Genomic DNA, 15,137 nt, shown 5'->3' with positions numbered 1-15,137 from the left:
TTTTATGCATGAGGAGTTTCAAAGTCAGCATCCAAGATCTTATCCAGCAGAAAATAGATACCATCACAGGAATATCTTAGAACTCTTCTAGAGGTATGGTAAAATGATGAGAGCTGTACAAGATGTAGTGCTGCATATACCCCATACCATCACTGGAGCAAAAAGAAGGAATGCTGAAGTAAAATGCAATGAAAGTGGTCATTTAGTCTGGACTGTCTAAAACGAAGTTAAAAAATAGATGAGTCGAGTCCCCCTTGTTGCCAGTGATTTGGTCAGATTAGTCAACAAATATGATCCTCTATATGGTCCCTTTGAGAGAAACCAAGTTCTGTCTTTCTATCCAGCTTCCACTTTTCCCAAACAACTGTACGATGAGCTGTGATGTGTTCATTTTCAGTATGAACAGGAGTTGCTGTATCAACAAATGAATGAGCCCTTTTTTGTATAGAGTCCTTAAGTTCATCTCCCAAAGTGCTGATATTACTCGCAACCCACTTAATTTTCATAAGATATTTTCCTCTCTCAATGACTTCAGGCACCGACAAATAGTCCACAAATGACCAAAAGGCAACGTCATAACAATGAATCAAGGCTAAAGAAACTTTTGAATTTGTCAAAATAACAATTCTGGATTATAGAGAAATTTAGAAGAAAACTACAAAACCTTCATCAGATCAAAAAGTTCAGCTGTAACTACATTTTCCTACACTAATATAAACCTTTGGAAAATCTCTATATTAAGATCTAATGGCTAAAACTCTCTTCCTATTGGTTTTAGCACCATTTAAAGTTAAATGAATTAGTAAATTATAAATTCTTTGGAGAACATATGATGATTTTGTCTCTTTTGCCTTTATTTATAGCCCAAAAGGAGTTTGTTCCGGCGCAAATACAAACCCTCCGCCATTTATAGGGGTGTTACTTTTCAGCTTAGCTGCAAGACGGGCCATTGTAATTTTTAGTGAGGGATAACTACCCCATCCACTAGTTAGCAGTTATAGGTAAGATAGACTGGCTACCATGCTCACTCACACCTCTCGGCTGAGTAACCACTTTGCTTTATGGCAGGACTACTCGGGGGACAGGGTTGGGGGGCCAATTTGTATAAATAGCTTCAGGTATGTATACTAGGAAAAATACAAATTACTGTTAAATTTGTTATTTGTTCTGGCCCAAATATAACCCTCCGCTATTTATAGGGGTGACTTGGTCTTACGAGGGAGGAAGTCCTTACCAACTGGCCTTAGTCATGACCCGGGGTTCCCTCTATTTCGATCTGTGATTGATAGTAGAAGGAGCCATACCCTCATTAAAATCAAGCGCCGATATGAGGTAATGCACTCATACCGACCTGTAGAAGCTTGTGATAGTAATGCTGAACAAAAGAATTTTGCTTTGCCAACAACTGCAATTACCATCATTAAAAGAAAGACACAAGCATAACAAATAAATACTTTTTTGTAAAGGCTACACCATTAAGCCATATTACCAACAGACCAGCTTAAAAAACCATACAGAATTAAAAAGAATATATAATTTTCTTTTAATCACAAAAGATCAAAAATGTATAATTTCAAAAGCAATAATTTCTCAATATCTTTGCAACTTAAGCTAAGATATACAAAGGAAAACAGTATTCTGTCACAAAATTGTACAGATTTTGTTTTCAGCAACTTAAATCTACTACTATAAAACAATTATTTAAAAGATTCTTTGGAAATTTTACTTTGCAAAAGACAAATAGATCGAGGAATAGGCCATGCTGATATAAGACCACAAATGATCAAAATTTATCTACCTTGAGGATGATTATAGCTAAATCAACAGCCATTGCCTGGTCTTCCCTGGTGCCAACTTGACGGAGAGGATGCTTGGTCAGTCTCTTGGTCATAATACTGTCCTTTGCCGCTGCCATTTATGAGTGACCTTTAAACCTTAAAATACACCTACCCCGGTCATATACATAGTATCATTAAACAGTAAAAATTATACAACTTCATATAAAAATGTAAAGAATTAGTCTAAAAAGCAATAAGAATGGTAAGAAAAATGTTATTTTCATTAGTAAAATAAATTTTTGAATATACTTACCCGATAATCATGTAGCTGTCAACTCCGTTGCCCGACAGAATTCTACGGAAGGGATACGCCAGCGATCGCTATACAAGAGGGGGGTGTACTCACAAGCGCCACCTGTGGCCAGGTACTGCAGTACTTCTTGTTGACACCACTTCAATTTTTCCTCGGTCCACTGGTTCTATGGGGAGGAAGGGTGGGTCAATTAAATCATGATTATCGGGTAAGTATATTCAAAAATTTATTTTACTAATGAAAATAACATTTTTCAATATTAAACTTACCCGATAATCATGTAGCTGATTCACACCCAGGGAGGTGGGTGAAAACCAGTGTACATGTATATCAAGAAGCTAAGTATCCCGTATTTCATATTATCAGTTATTCAAAATAACAATGAAATTACAAGTACCTGGTAAGGAAGTCGACTTGAGCCATTACTCTGCCTTAAATAAGTTCGTCTTCCTTACTGAGCGCAGCGTTCCTCTTAGGAGGCTGAACAACTCTAAGGTGCTGAAGTATCAAGGGCTGCAACCCATACTAAAGGACCTCATCACAACCTTTAACCTCGGCGCTTCTCAAGAAAGAATTGACCACCCGCCAAATCAACAAGGATGTGGAAGGCTTCTTAGCCGACCGTACAACCCATAAAAAGTATTCAAGAGAAAGGTTAAAAGGTTATGGGATTATGGGAATGTAGTGGCTGAGCCCTCGCCTACTACTGCATTCGTTGCTACGAATGGTCCCAGGGTGTAGCAGTACTCGTAAAGAGACTGGACATCTTTGAGATAGAATGATGCGAACACTGACTTGCTTCTCCAATAGGTTGCATCCATAACACTCTGCAGAGAATGGCTCTGTTTGAAGGCCACTGAAGTAGCCACAGCTCTCACTTCATGTGTCCTTACCTTCAGCAAAGCAAGGTCTTCTTCCTTCAGATGAGAATGTGCTTCTCTAATCAGAAGCCTGAATAGTAAGAAACTGAGTTCTTAGAACTTGGAAAAGAAGGTTTCTTGATAGCACACCATAAGGCTTCTGATTGTCCTCGTAAAGGTTAAGACCTTTTTAGATAGTACCTAAGAGCTCTAACTGGGCAAAGTACTCTCTCCAGTTCATTCCCCACCAAGTTGGACAGGCTTGGGATCTCGAACGACTTAGGCCAAGGACGTGAAGGAAGCTCGTTTAGCAAAAACCGAGCTGCAAGGAACATGTAGCCGTTTCAGATGTGAAAACAATGATCCTGCTGAAGGTGTGGATCTCACTTCCTCTTTTAGCTGTTGTCAAGCACACGAGGAAAAGAGTTTTTAATGTGAGGTCCTAAAAAGAGGCTGATTGGAGAGGTTCAAATCTTGATGACATAAGGAACCTTAGGACCACGTCTAGATTCCAGCCTGGAGTGGACAACCGACGTTCCTTTGAGGTCTCAAAAGACCTAGGGAGGTCCTGTAGATCTTTGTTGGTGGAAAGATCCAAGCCTCTGTGGCGGAAAACCGCTGCCAACATACTTCTGTAACCCTTGATCGTAGGAGCTGAAAGGGATCTTACTTTCCTTAGATATAACAGGAAGTCAGCAATCTGGGTTACAGTGGTACTGGTTGAGGAAACTGCATTGGTCTTGTACCAGCTACGGAAGACTTCCCCTTGAGACTGATAGATTCTGAGAGTGGATGTTCTCCTTGCTTTGGCAATCGCTCTGGCTGCCTCCTTCGAAAAGCCCCTAGCTCTTGAGAGTCTTTCGAAAGTCTGAAGGCAGTCAGACGAAGAGCGTGGAGGTTTGGGTGTACCTTCTTTACGTGAGGTAGACGTAGAAGGTTCACTCCTAGAGGAAGAGTCCTGGGAATGTCGACCAGCCATTGCAGTACCTCTAAGAACCATTCTCTCGTGGGCCAGAGCGGAGCCAACCAACGTCAGCCGTGTCCCTTTGCGAGAGGAGAACTTCTGAAGTACCCTGTTGACAATCTTGAACGGCGGGAATGCATACAGGTCGAGATGGAACCAATCCAGCAGAAAAGCATCCACGTGAACTGCTGCTGGGTCTGGAATCGGAGAACAATACAACAGGAGTCTCTAGGTTATCGAGGTAGCGAACAGATCTATGGTTGGCTGACCCCACAGGGCCCAAAGTCTGCTGCAAACATTCTTGTGAAGGGTCCACTCTGTGGGGATGACCTGACCCTTCCGGCTGAGGTGATCTGCCATGACATTCATACCGCCCTGAATGAACCTCGTTACCAGCGTGAGCTTTCGATCTTTAGACCAGATGAGGAGGTCCCTTGCGATCTAGAACAACTTCACGAAAGAGTCCCTCCCTGCTTGAAGATGTAAGCCAGGGCTGTGGTGTTGTCAGAGTCCACCTCCACCACTTTGTTAAGCTGGAGGGACTTGAAGTTTATCAAGGCCAGAAGAACCGCCAACAACTCCTTGCAATTGATGTGAAGTGTCCTTTGTTCCTGATTCCATGTAACCGAGCATTCCTGTCCGTCCAAAGTCGCACCCCAGCCCGTGTCTGATGCGTCCGAGAGGAGAAGGCGGTCGGGTTTCTGAACAGCCAAAGATAGACTTCCTTGAGAAGAAAGCTGTTCTTACACCACGCGAGAGAAGACCTCCTCTCTTCGGAAACAGGAACTGAGACCGTCTCTAGCGTCATGTCCTTTATCCAGTGAGCAGCTAGATGATACTGAAGGGGGGGAGGTGGAGTCTCCCTAACACGATGAACAGGGCCAGCGATGAAAGTGTCCCTGTTAGACTCATCCACTACCTGACTGAGCATCGGTTCCTTCTCAGCATGCTCTGGATGCATTCTAGGGCTTGGAAGATCCTTGGGGCCGACGGAAAAGCCCGAAAAGCTCGACTCTGAAGATCCATACCCAGGGAGACAATGGTCTGGGATGGGACGAGCTGAGACTCCTCAAAATTGACCAGGAGGCCCAGTTCCTTGGTCAGATCCATAGTCCATCTGAGAATCTCCAGACAGCGACGACTTGTGGGAGCTCTTAAAAGCCAGTCGTCTGACGGAGCCGGACACAAGATCATGGTACTGCTGCACAGTCTGTGAACTGTCAACCATGGGGAAGCGAGGAAGTACAGTGACAACCCGAAGCTGTCTAGACTGTCTGGGTCGTACAGACAACTCCTTATCGGGTTGCTGAGGTTGCCGCACTGCGTCACAACAAGTCACTTCTGCTGGTTGTTGAACGTCTTCCCAGTGACACACTGACTCCGTAAACAAAAAAATCCTCTAACAAGGACTAAGCTTGGACTGCATGTCTTGCAACACAGCTCAAGGTCTATGGGAGCAGGTGTGGTAACAGACGGGGTTAGCGACTGAAGTGGAACCATTACCTTCCCTGGGAGCATGTTATGCTTAAATAAAAGTCCATAGGAGGCTACGCAGCTAAAGGCTCCTCTCCAAATGACAGAGTCCTCAAGGGAATATCAGAAGGAGGGAGAAAAGCACTTTCTCATCTACAGGGACCATATCCGAGAAAAGCTAAGTTCTCTCAGTGAGGGTTTCACTGGTGCAAAAGCAGCAGACTAGAAGGCAACGTTATGAAACTGCTTGACAGTCTAGTGAGTTGGCAACAACCAAAGATGTGTGACTGAGAAGCATGCGGTAAGGTATGCAGAGCATGTTGTATGCAGAGCATGCTGTATGCAGAGCATGCTGTATGCAGAGCATGCTGTATGTAGAGCATGCTGTAAGGTAAGCAGAGCGTGTTGCATGGCGTGTAACATTTCTCAGAAATTCCATGACCAGTGCTAGAGTGAGTAATATCGCATTACCGTCCATTGAAAGTGCACGTGCCGAGGGAATTGATTTAGACTGTTTTGTTGATGAATTTGATAGCCGGCATGATAATCGTAGAATTAAGCTACACTAAATGTACTATAATCTACTTCACCTCAGGAAAGGGAAACTCGCCCTGTTGGCAACACTGCATACTTCATGCATGCTTGCATGGGGTTTAATATCAACATAATATTACCTTACATTCATAACTCATGATTCATTTGTTTAGAAGATATTTTTGCCATATTTTGCGATTTGTTAAAAATATATTGCAAGGAATACATATATGTTTTTATATAAGTAATACAAATAACCTCCATTATCATAATGTTTGTGTAGGCATACATGTATATGATTACAAATGCAAGTTATGAAAGTAATGAGGTGTTATTATTGTCATTGTTATTCCCAAGTTGAATGGGAAGAAGCTCAAGTAGAGGAAAAAAATGGCAGATGCATGCGTTGAGGTGGCTGACTCATAGCATGAGGTTGCTGCCTCAAGAGTTGCGCTTGCTGTAAGGGTTGCGGATGCGCAGTAGCAGGTTCCTGAGGAACGAGTTAAGGTTCCTGAGGTGTGAGCTGCGAGAGTTGAGGTAGCGGCTGCGCAGAACGCAGTTCTTGTCTCGCGAGTTGAGGTTCCTGAGGTGCTAGCCTAAGGAGTTGAGACTCTTGCCTTGAGGAGGGTTTAGGTCGCTGCAGCGAGTGCTGAGGTGGCTGCCTCATTGATGGAAGAGGTTGTCGTACCTCAAGAGATTGTTGCCTCGCTGGTGGAACCGCAAGCGGAAGCGGAGGAAGTAAGGCATAAGACTCCTGCTCCCATTGCTGAGGTTGCCTTAAGGAAGGTTAAGGTTGCTGCACAACGCTGGTAACTGGCAACTCAGAACGCGGTAAGGTAGCCTGAGGAACCTCAACTTCGTACGCCTGGCAGACTGGACTGCGGTGAGGCGGAGCTCTCGCAGGAGGAGGCGGAGGTTGCTGCACACCGCTGGTAACTGGCAACTCAGAACGCGGTAAGGTAGCCTGAGGAACCTCAACTTCGTACGCCTGGCAGACTGGACTGCGGAGAGGCGGAGCGTTCGCAGGAGGAGGTGTAACCTTCTCAGCCTGAAACTCACGCATTAAGACCGCAAGCTGCGACTGCATGGACTGCAGCAAAGTCGTCTTGGGATCAACAGACGATAAGGTCTGTGAGGCAAAGCCTTAATAGAAGATGAGGTCTGTTGAGGCATCGCCTTACCTCTCTTAGGAGGTGTGCAGTCACCTGATGACTGAGGAGAGTCAGAGCTAACCCAATGACTGCATCCGGGTTGTTGAACTCTAACTTCGTACGTCTGGCATAGGTCTGGACTTTACGTTTAAGAGGTCTTGAGACCTGAGACCAGCGTTTTCTCCCCGAAATTTCTTCTGCAGACGAGCAAAATAAGGGCTCAATCGTCTGCGGGTGGGAGTGACGGTCTCTGTAAGACACGCCCGCAACCACCGAGGATACTTCTGTGCGCCGATCAAGGCCTGCCGAACCCTTTTGCCCTTCGACATTGCTTCTCCCCTGGGCTTGGGAGCTTGCAAGAGGTCCCGGACTGGGAGGACGACTGGCACGCACAGAAGTACCCTCACGCACAACACTGACACACTTTGCGCTAATCACTTATCACTTTTGATTTTCTGTTTGCACTTATTTCACTGAACTCGAAACTTTAAGTGGTTTGTACCTGAAACACGCAATTCTATCCTTTCTCAAAAGTTAGTAATTGCGAAAACAGAATTACAATGTAACAGAAAAATCTAATGAAAGATAAATAATTCAGTGGCTGGAAAGAGACTAAACACTAGATCAAATAAACTACGTTTAAAATCTCTCACCGCATAAAGCTTGAGAACAAGAAAAAACTCTAGAAACGTTTACCTTCTTCCCCTAAAGAGACTAGGGAGAAGAGCAAAAACGATAACAACGTTACTCGCTTGAACGAAACGTTTATCCTCCTCTTTCTCCCTCCGTCTCTATCTCTCTCTCTCTCTCTCTCTCTTGACTTAGAACCTGAGAGAAGAGCCCAATCATATATATCGTTAAAACATATTATTGTTAAAGGAAAATATTTCCCAAAATGAAAAGTTCCTTTATTAGAATTAAAACCATTAAGTTAAGAAAGAATGAACAAAACGCTAGACACGGTTACTCTTACTGCAACGTGACACCGTGAAAAAAAATTAAGAAAGAGAGTCTATACTCTCTTAGACACCAACACTTCCGTCTAAGGGAAGGGTCGGCCATTTAAAGGTGAAAGAGAGTTCATACTCTCTTCGTCACCATAATTAATCAAATTAATTCCAAAAGTTAGCTAAGCTAATAATAAAATTTCCTGAATAGCGAAAGCTGAAATCTTAGAGCAATACTTCACCAAAAACCGTGAACAAGACTCCAAAATTATAAGCGTATCCATGAACGTCTTGCCGGAAGCACGACAGAGGAAAAATTGAAGTGGTGTCAACAAGAAGTACTGCAGTACCTGGCCACAGGTGGCGCTTGTGAGTACACCCCCCTCTTGTATAGCGATCGCTGGCGTATCCCTTCCGTAGAATTCTGTCGGGCAACGGAGTTGACAGCTACATGATTATCGGGTAAGTTTAATATTGAAAATACTAATTTGGTATGCAACTGAGCTGCTGCTGCAACTCTTTCCAAAGAAATATTCCGACAAAAATTCAGCGATTTGATGCAACTCCCAGTGTGTCTCTGTGACCAATCTTTTAATAGATAAAGAACATAGCATTTTTGGACAAAATCAAACAAAACAAATTAGAATATTACCCCTAACATCTGCAGTTTTGGCCATATAACACTTAACAGCTCTCACAGGACAAATGAACCTATTCATTGAATTAAGCCAACTTGCTTTTTTAAAGAAAAGAATTTAAAGAATTTTGGTAAACCCTTAGTCTTAAAAATAACAAATTTGTTAGAGGTATTACTTTTCTGCAGGCTACTATCAGTCCATTACCTCTCTTTTTGGTTTTGTTTCTGTTAATGGCATTCAGTTCTTCATTATGCTTCTAAGAGTTGGTTTGACTATAGAATCATCTAATGTGTATATATTTTTCAATATTAAACTTACCCGATAATCATGTAGCTGTCAACTCCGTTGCCCGACAGAATTCTACGGAAGGGATACGCCAGCGATCGCTATACAAGAGGGGGGTGTACTCACAAGCGCCACCTGTGGCCAGGTACTGCAGTACTTCTTGTTGACACCACTTCAATTTTTCCTCTGTCGTGCTTCCGGCAAGACGTTCATGGATACGCTTATAATTTTGGAGTCTTGTTCACGGTTTTTGGTGAAGTATTGCTCTAAGATTTCAGCTTTCGCTATTCAGGAAATTTTATTATTAGCTTAGCTAACTTTTGGAATTAATTTGATTAATTATGGTGACGAAGAGAGTATGAACTCTCTTTCACCTTTAAATGGCCGACCCTTCCCTTAGACGGAAGTGTTGGTGTCTAAGAGAGTATAGACTCTCTTTCTTAATTTTTTTTCACGGTGTCACGTTGCAGTAAGAGTAACCGTGTCTAGCGTTTTGTTCATTCTTTCTTAACTTAATGGTTTTAATTCTAATAAAGGAACTTTTCATTTTGGGAAATATTTTCCTTTAACAATAATATGTTTTAACGATATATATGATTGGGCTCTTCTCTCAGGTTCTAAGTCAAGAGAGAGAGAGAGAGAGAGAGATAGAGACGGAGGGAGAAAGAGGAGGATAAACGTTTCGTTCAAGCGAGTAACGTTGTTATCGTTTTTGCTCTTCTCCCTAGTCTCTTTAGGGGAAGAAGGTAAACGTTTCTAGAGTTTTTTCTTGTTCTCAAGCTTTATGCGGTGAGAGATTTTAAACGTAGTTTATTTGATCTAGTGTTTAGTCTCTTTCCAGCCACTGAATTATTTATCTTTCATTAGATTTTTCTGTTACATTGTAATTCTGTTTTCGCAATTACTAACTTTTGAGAAAGGATAGAATTGCGTGTTTCAGGTACAAACCACTTAAAGTTTCGAGTTCAGTGAAATAAGTGCAAACAGAAAATCAAAAGTGATAAGTGATTAGCGCAAAGTGTGTCAGTGTTGTGCGTGAGGGTACTTCTGTGCGTGCCAGTCGTCCTCCCAGTCCGGGACCTCTTGCAAGCTCCCAAGCCCAGGGGAGAAGCAATGTCGAAGGGCAAAAGGGTTCGGCAGGCCTTGATCGGCGCACAGAAGTATCCTCGGTGGTTGCGGGCGTGTCTTACAGAGACCGTCACTCCCACCCGCAGACGATTGAGCCCTTATTTTGCTCGTCTGCAGAAGAAATTTCGGGGAGAAAACGCTGGTCTCAGGTCTCAAGACCTCTTAAACGTAAAGTCCAGACCTATGCCAGACGTACGAAGTTAGAGTTCAACAACCCGGATGCAGTCATTGGGTTAGCTCTGACTCTCCTCAGTCATCAGGTGACTGCACACCTCCTAAGAGAGGTAAGGCGATGCCTCAACAGACCTCATCTTCTATTAAGGCTTTGCCTCACAGACCTTATCGTCTGTTGATCCCAAGACGACTTTGCTGCAGTCCATGCAGTCGCAGCTTGCGGTCTTAATGCGTGAGTTTCAGGCTGAGAAGGTTACACCTCCTCCTGCGAACGCTCCGCCTCTCCGCAGTCCAGTCTGCCAGGCGTACGAAGTTGAGGTTCCTCAGGCTACCTTACCGCGTTCTGAGTTGCCAGTTACCAGCGGTGTGCAGCAACCTCCGCCTCCTCCTGCGAGAGCTCCGCCTCACCGCAGTCCAGTCTGCCAGGCGTACGAAGTTGAGGTTCCTCAGGCTACCTTACCGCGTTCTGAGTTGCCAGTTACCAGCGTTGTGCAGCAACCTTAACCTTCCTTAAGGCAACCTCAGCAATGGGAGCAGGAGTCTTATGCCTTACTTCCTCCGCTTCCGCTTGCGGTTCCACCAGCGAGGCAACAATCTCTTGAGGTACGACAACCTCTTCCATCAATGAGGCAGCCACCTCAGCACTCGCTGCAGCGACCTAAACCCTCCTCAAGGCAAGAGTCTCAACTCCTTAGGCTAGCACCTCAGGAACCTCAACTCGCGAGACAAGAACTGCGTTCTGCGCAGCCGCTACCTCAACTCTCGCAGCTCACACCTCAGGAACCTTAACTCGTTCCTCAGGAACCTGCTACTGCGCATCCGCAACCCTTACAGCAAGCGCAACTCTTGAGGCAGCAACCTCATGCTATGAGTCAGCCACCTCAACGCATGCATCTGCCATTTTTTTCCTCTACTTGAGCTTCTTCCCATTCAACTTGGGAATAACAATGACAATAATAACACCTCATTACTTTCATAACTTGCATTTGTAATCATATACATGTATGCCTACACAAACATTATGATAATGGAGGTTATTTGTATTATATAAAAATATATATGTATTCCTTGCAATATATTTTTAACAAATCGCAAAATATGGCAAAAATATCTTCTAAACAAATGAATCATGAGTTATGAATGTAAGGTAATATTATGTTGATATTAAACCCCATGCAAGCATGCATGAAGTATGCAGTGTTGCCAACAGGGCGAGTTTCCCTTTCCTGAGGTGAAGTAGATTATAGTACATTTAGTGTAGCTTAATTCTACGATTATCATGCCGGCTATCAAATTCATCAACAAAACAGTCTAAATCAATTCCCTCGGCACGTGCACTTTCAATGGACGGTAATGCGATATTACTCACTCTAGCACTGGTCATGGAATTTCTGAGAAATGTTACACGCCATGCAACACGCTCTGCTTACCTTACAGCATGCTCTACATACAGCATGCTCTGCATACAGCATGCTCTGCATACAACATGCTCTGCATACCTTACCGCATGCTTCTCAGTCACACATCTTTGGTTGTTGCCAACTCACTAGACTGTCAAGCAGTTTCATAACGTTGCCTTCTAGTCTGCTGCTTTTGCACCAGTGAAACCCTCACTGAGAGAACTTAGCTTTTCTCGGATATGGTCCCTGTAGATGAGAAAGTGCTTTTCTCCCTCCTTCTGATATTCCCTTGAGGACTCTGTCATTTGGAGAGGAGCCTTTAGCTGCGTAGCCTCCTATGGACTTTTATTTAAGCATAACATGCTCCAGGGAAGGTAATGGTTCCACTTCAGTCGCTAACCCCGTCTGTTACCACACCTGCTCCCATAGACCTTGAGCTGTGTTGCAAGACATGCAGTCCAAGCTTAGTCCTTGTTAGAGGATTTTTTTGTTTACGGAGTCAGTGTGTCACTGGGAAGACGTTCAACAACCAGCAGAAGTGACTTGTTGTGACGCAGTGCGGCAACCTCAGCAACCCGATAAGGAGTTGTCTGTACGACCCAGACAGTCTAGACAGCTTCGGGTTGTCACTGTACTTCCTCGCTTCCCCATGGTTGACAGTTCACAGACTGTGCAGCAGTACCATGATCTTGTGTCCGGCTCCGTCAGACGACTGGCTTTTAAGAGCTCCCACAAGTCGTCGCTGTCTGGAGATTCTCAGATGGACTATGGATCTGACCAAGGAACTGGGCCTCCTGGTCAATTTTGAGGAGTCTCAGCTCGTCCCATCCCAGACCATTGTCTCCCTGGGTATGGATCTTCAGAGTCGAGCTTTTCGGGCTTTTCCGTCGGCCCCAAGGATCTTCCAAGCCCTAGAATGCATCCAGAGCATGCTGAGAAGGAACCGATGCTCAGTCAGGTAGTGGATGAGTCTAACAGGGACACTTTCATCGCTGGCCCTGTTCATCGTGTTAGGGAGACTCCACCTCCCCCCCTTCAGTATCATCTAGCTGCTCACTGGATAAAGGACATGACGCTAGAGACGGTCTCAGTTCCTGTTTCCGAAGAGAGGAGGTCTTCTCTCGCGTGGTGTAAGAACAGCTTTCTTCTCAAGGAAGTCTATCTTTGGCTGTTCAGAAACCCGACCGCCTTCTCCTCTCGGACGCATCAGACACGGGCTGGGGTGCGACTTTGGACGGACAGGAATGCTCGGTTACATGGAATCAGGAACAAAGGACACTTCACATCAATTGCAAGGAGTTGTTGGCGGTTCTTCTGGCCTTGATAAACTTCAAGTCCCTCCAGCTTAACAAAGTGGTGGAGGTGGACTCTGACAACACCACAGCCCTGGCTTACATCTTCAAGCAGGGAGGGACTCTTTCGTGAAGTTGTTCTAGATCGCAAGGGACCTCCTCATCTGGTCTAAAGATCGAAAGCTCACGCTGGTAACGAGGTTCATTCAGGGCGGTATGAATGTCATGGCAGATCACCTCAGCCGGAAGGGTCAGGTCATCCCCACAGAGTGGACCCTTCACAAGAATGTTTGCAGCAGACTTTGGGCCCTGTGGGGTCAGCCAACCATAGATCTGTTCGCTACCTCGATAACCTAGAGACTCCTGTTGTATTGTTCTCCGATTCCAGACCCAGCAGCAGTTCACGTGGATGCTTTTCTGCTGGATTGGTTCCATCTCGACCTGTATGCATTCCCGCCGTTCAAGATTGTCAACAGGGTACTTCAGAAGTTCTCCTCTCGCAAAGGGACACGGCTGACGTTGGTTGGCTCCGCTCTGGCCCACGAGAGAATGGTTCTTAGAGGTACTGCAATGGCTGGTCGACATTCCCAGGACTCTTCCTCTAGGAGTGAACCTTCTACGTCTACCTCACGTAAAGAAGGTACACCCAAACCTCCACGCTCTTCGTCTGACTGCCTTCAGACTTTCGAAAGACTCTCAAGAGCTAGGGGCTTTTCGAAGGAGGCAGCCAGAGCGATTGCCAAAGCAAGGAGAACATCCACTCTCAGAATCTATCAGTCTCAAGGGGAAGTCTTCCGTAGCTGGTACAAGACCAATGCAGTTTCCTCAACCAGTACCACTGTAACCCAGATTGCTGACTTCCTGTTATATCTAAGGAAAGTAAGATCCCTTTCAGCTCCTACGATCAAGGGTTACAGAAGTATGTTGGCAGCGGTTTTCCGCCACAGAGGCTTGGATCTTTCCACCAACAAAGATCTACAGGACCTCCCTAGGTCTTTTGAGACCTCAAAGGAACGTCGGTTGTCCACTCCAGGCTGGAATCTAGACGTGGTCCTAAGGTTCCTTATGTCATCAAGATTTGAACCTCTCCAATCAGCCTCTTTTTAGGACCTCACATTAAAAACTCTTTTCCTCGTGTGCTTGACAACAGCTAAAAGAGGAAGTGAGATCCACACCTTCAGCAGGATCATTGTTTTCACATCTGAAACGGCTACATGTTCCTTGCAGCTCGGTTTTTGCTAAACGAGCTTCCTTCACGTCCTTGGCCTAAGTCGTTCGAGATCCCAAGCCTGTCCAACTTGGTGGGGAATGAACTGGAGAGAGTACTTTGCCCAGTTAGAGCTCTTAGGTACTATCTAAAAAGGTCTTAACCTTTACGAGGACAATCAGAAGCCTTATGGTGTGCTATCAAGAAACCTTCTTTTCCAAGTTCTAAGAACTCAGTTTCTTACTATTCAGGCTTCTGATTAGAGAAGCACATTCTCATCTGAAGGAAGAAGACCTTGCTTTGCTGAAGGTAAGGACACATGAAGTGAGAGCTGTGGCTACTTCAGTGGCCTTCAAACAGAGCCATTCTCTGCAGAGTGTTATGGATGCAACCTATTGGAGAAGCAAGTCAGTGTTCGCATCATTCTATCTCAAAGATGTCCAGTCTCTTTACGAGTACTGCTACACCCTGGGACCATTCGTAGCAACGAATGCAGTAGTAGGCGAGGGCTCAGCCACTACATTCCCATAATCCCATAACCTTTTAACCTTTCTCTTGAATACTTTTTATGGGTTGTACGGTCGGCTAAGAAGCCTTCCACATCCTTGTTGATTTGGCGGGTGGTCAATTCTTTCTTGAGAAGCGCCGAGGTTAAAGGTTGTGATGAGGTCCTTTAGTATGGGTTGCAGCCCTTGATACTTCAGCACCTTAGAGTTGTTCAGCCTCCTAAGAGGAACGCTGCGCTCAGTAAGGAAGACGAACTTATTTAAGGCAGAGTAATGGCTCAAGTCGACTTCCTTACCAGGTACTTGTAATTTCATTGTTATTTTGAATAACTGATAATATGAAATACGGGATACTTAGCTTCTTGATATACATGTACACTGGTTTTCACCCACCTCCCTGGGTGTGAATCAGCTACATGATTATCGGGTAAGTTTAATATTGAAAAATGTTATTTTCATTAGTAAAATAAATTTTTGAATATACTTA

At 44.5% G+C, this 15,137-nt stretch overlaps 1 protein-coding gene across 1 annotated transcript in view; it reads left to right on the top strand.

The window, feature by feature from the left end:
- The window catches only part of JMJD4 (jumonji domain containing 4), a 60,931-nt gene that overhangs the window by 4,001 nt on the left and 41,793 nt on the right, over positions 1-15,137 (top strand). The window lies entirely within an intron of this gene.

The sequence above is a fragment of the Palaemon carinicauda genome, chromosome 37, assembly GCF_036898095.1.
Source record: "Palaemon carinicauda isolate YSFRI2023 chromosome 37, ASM3689809v2, whole genome shotgun sequence".
Lineage (NCBI taxonomy): Eukaryota > Metazoa > Arthropoda > Malacostraca > Decapoda > Palaemonidae > Palaemon > Palaemon carinicauda.
This window is presented reverse-complemented; position numbering and strand designations above follow the sequence as displayed.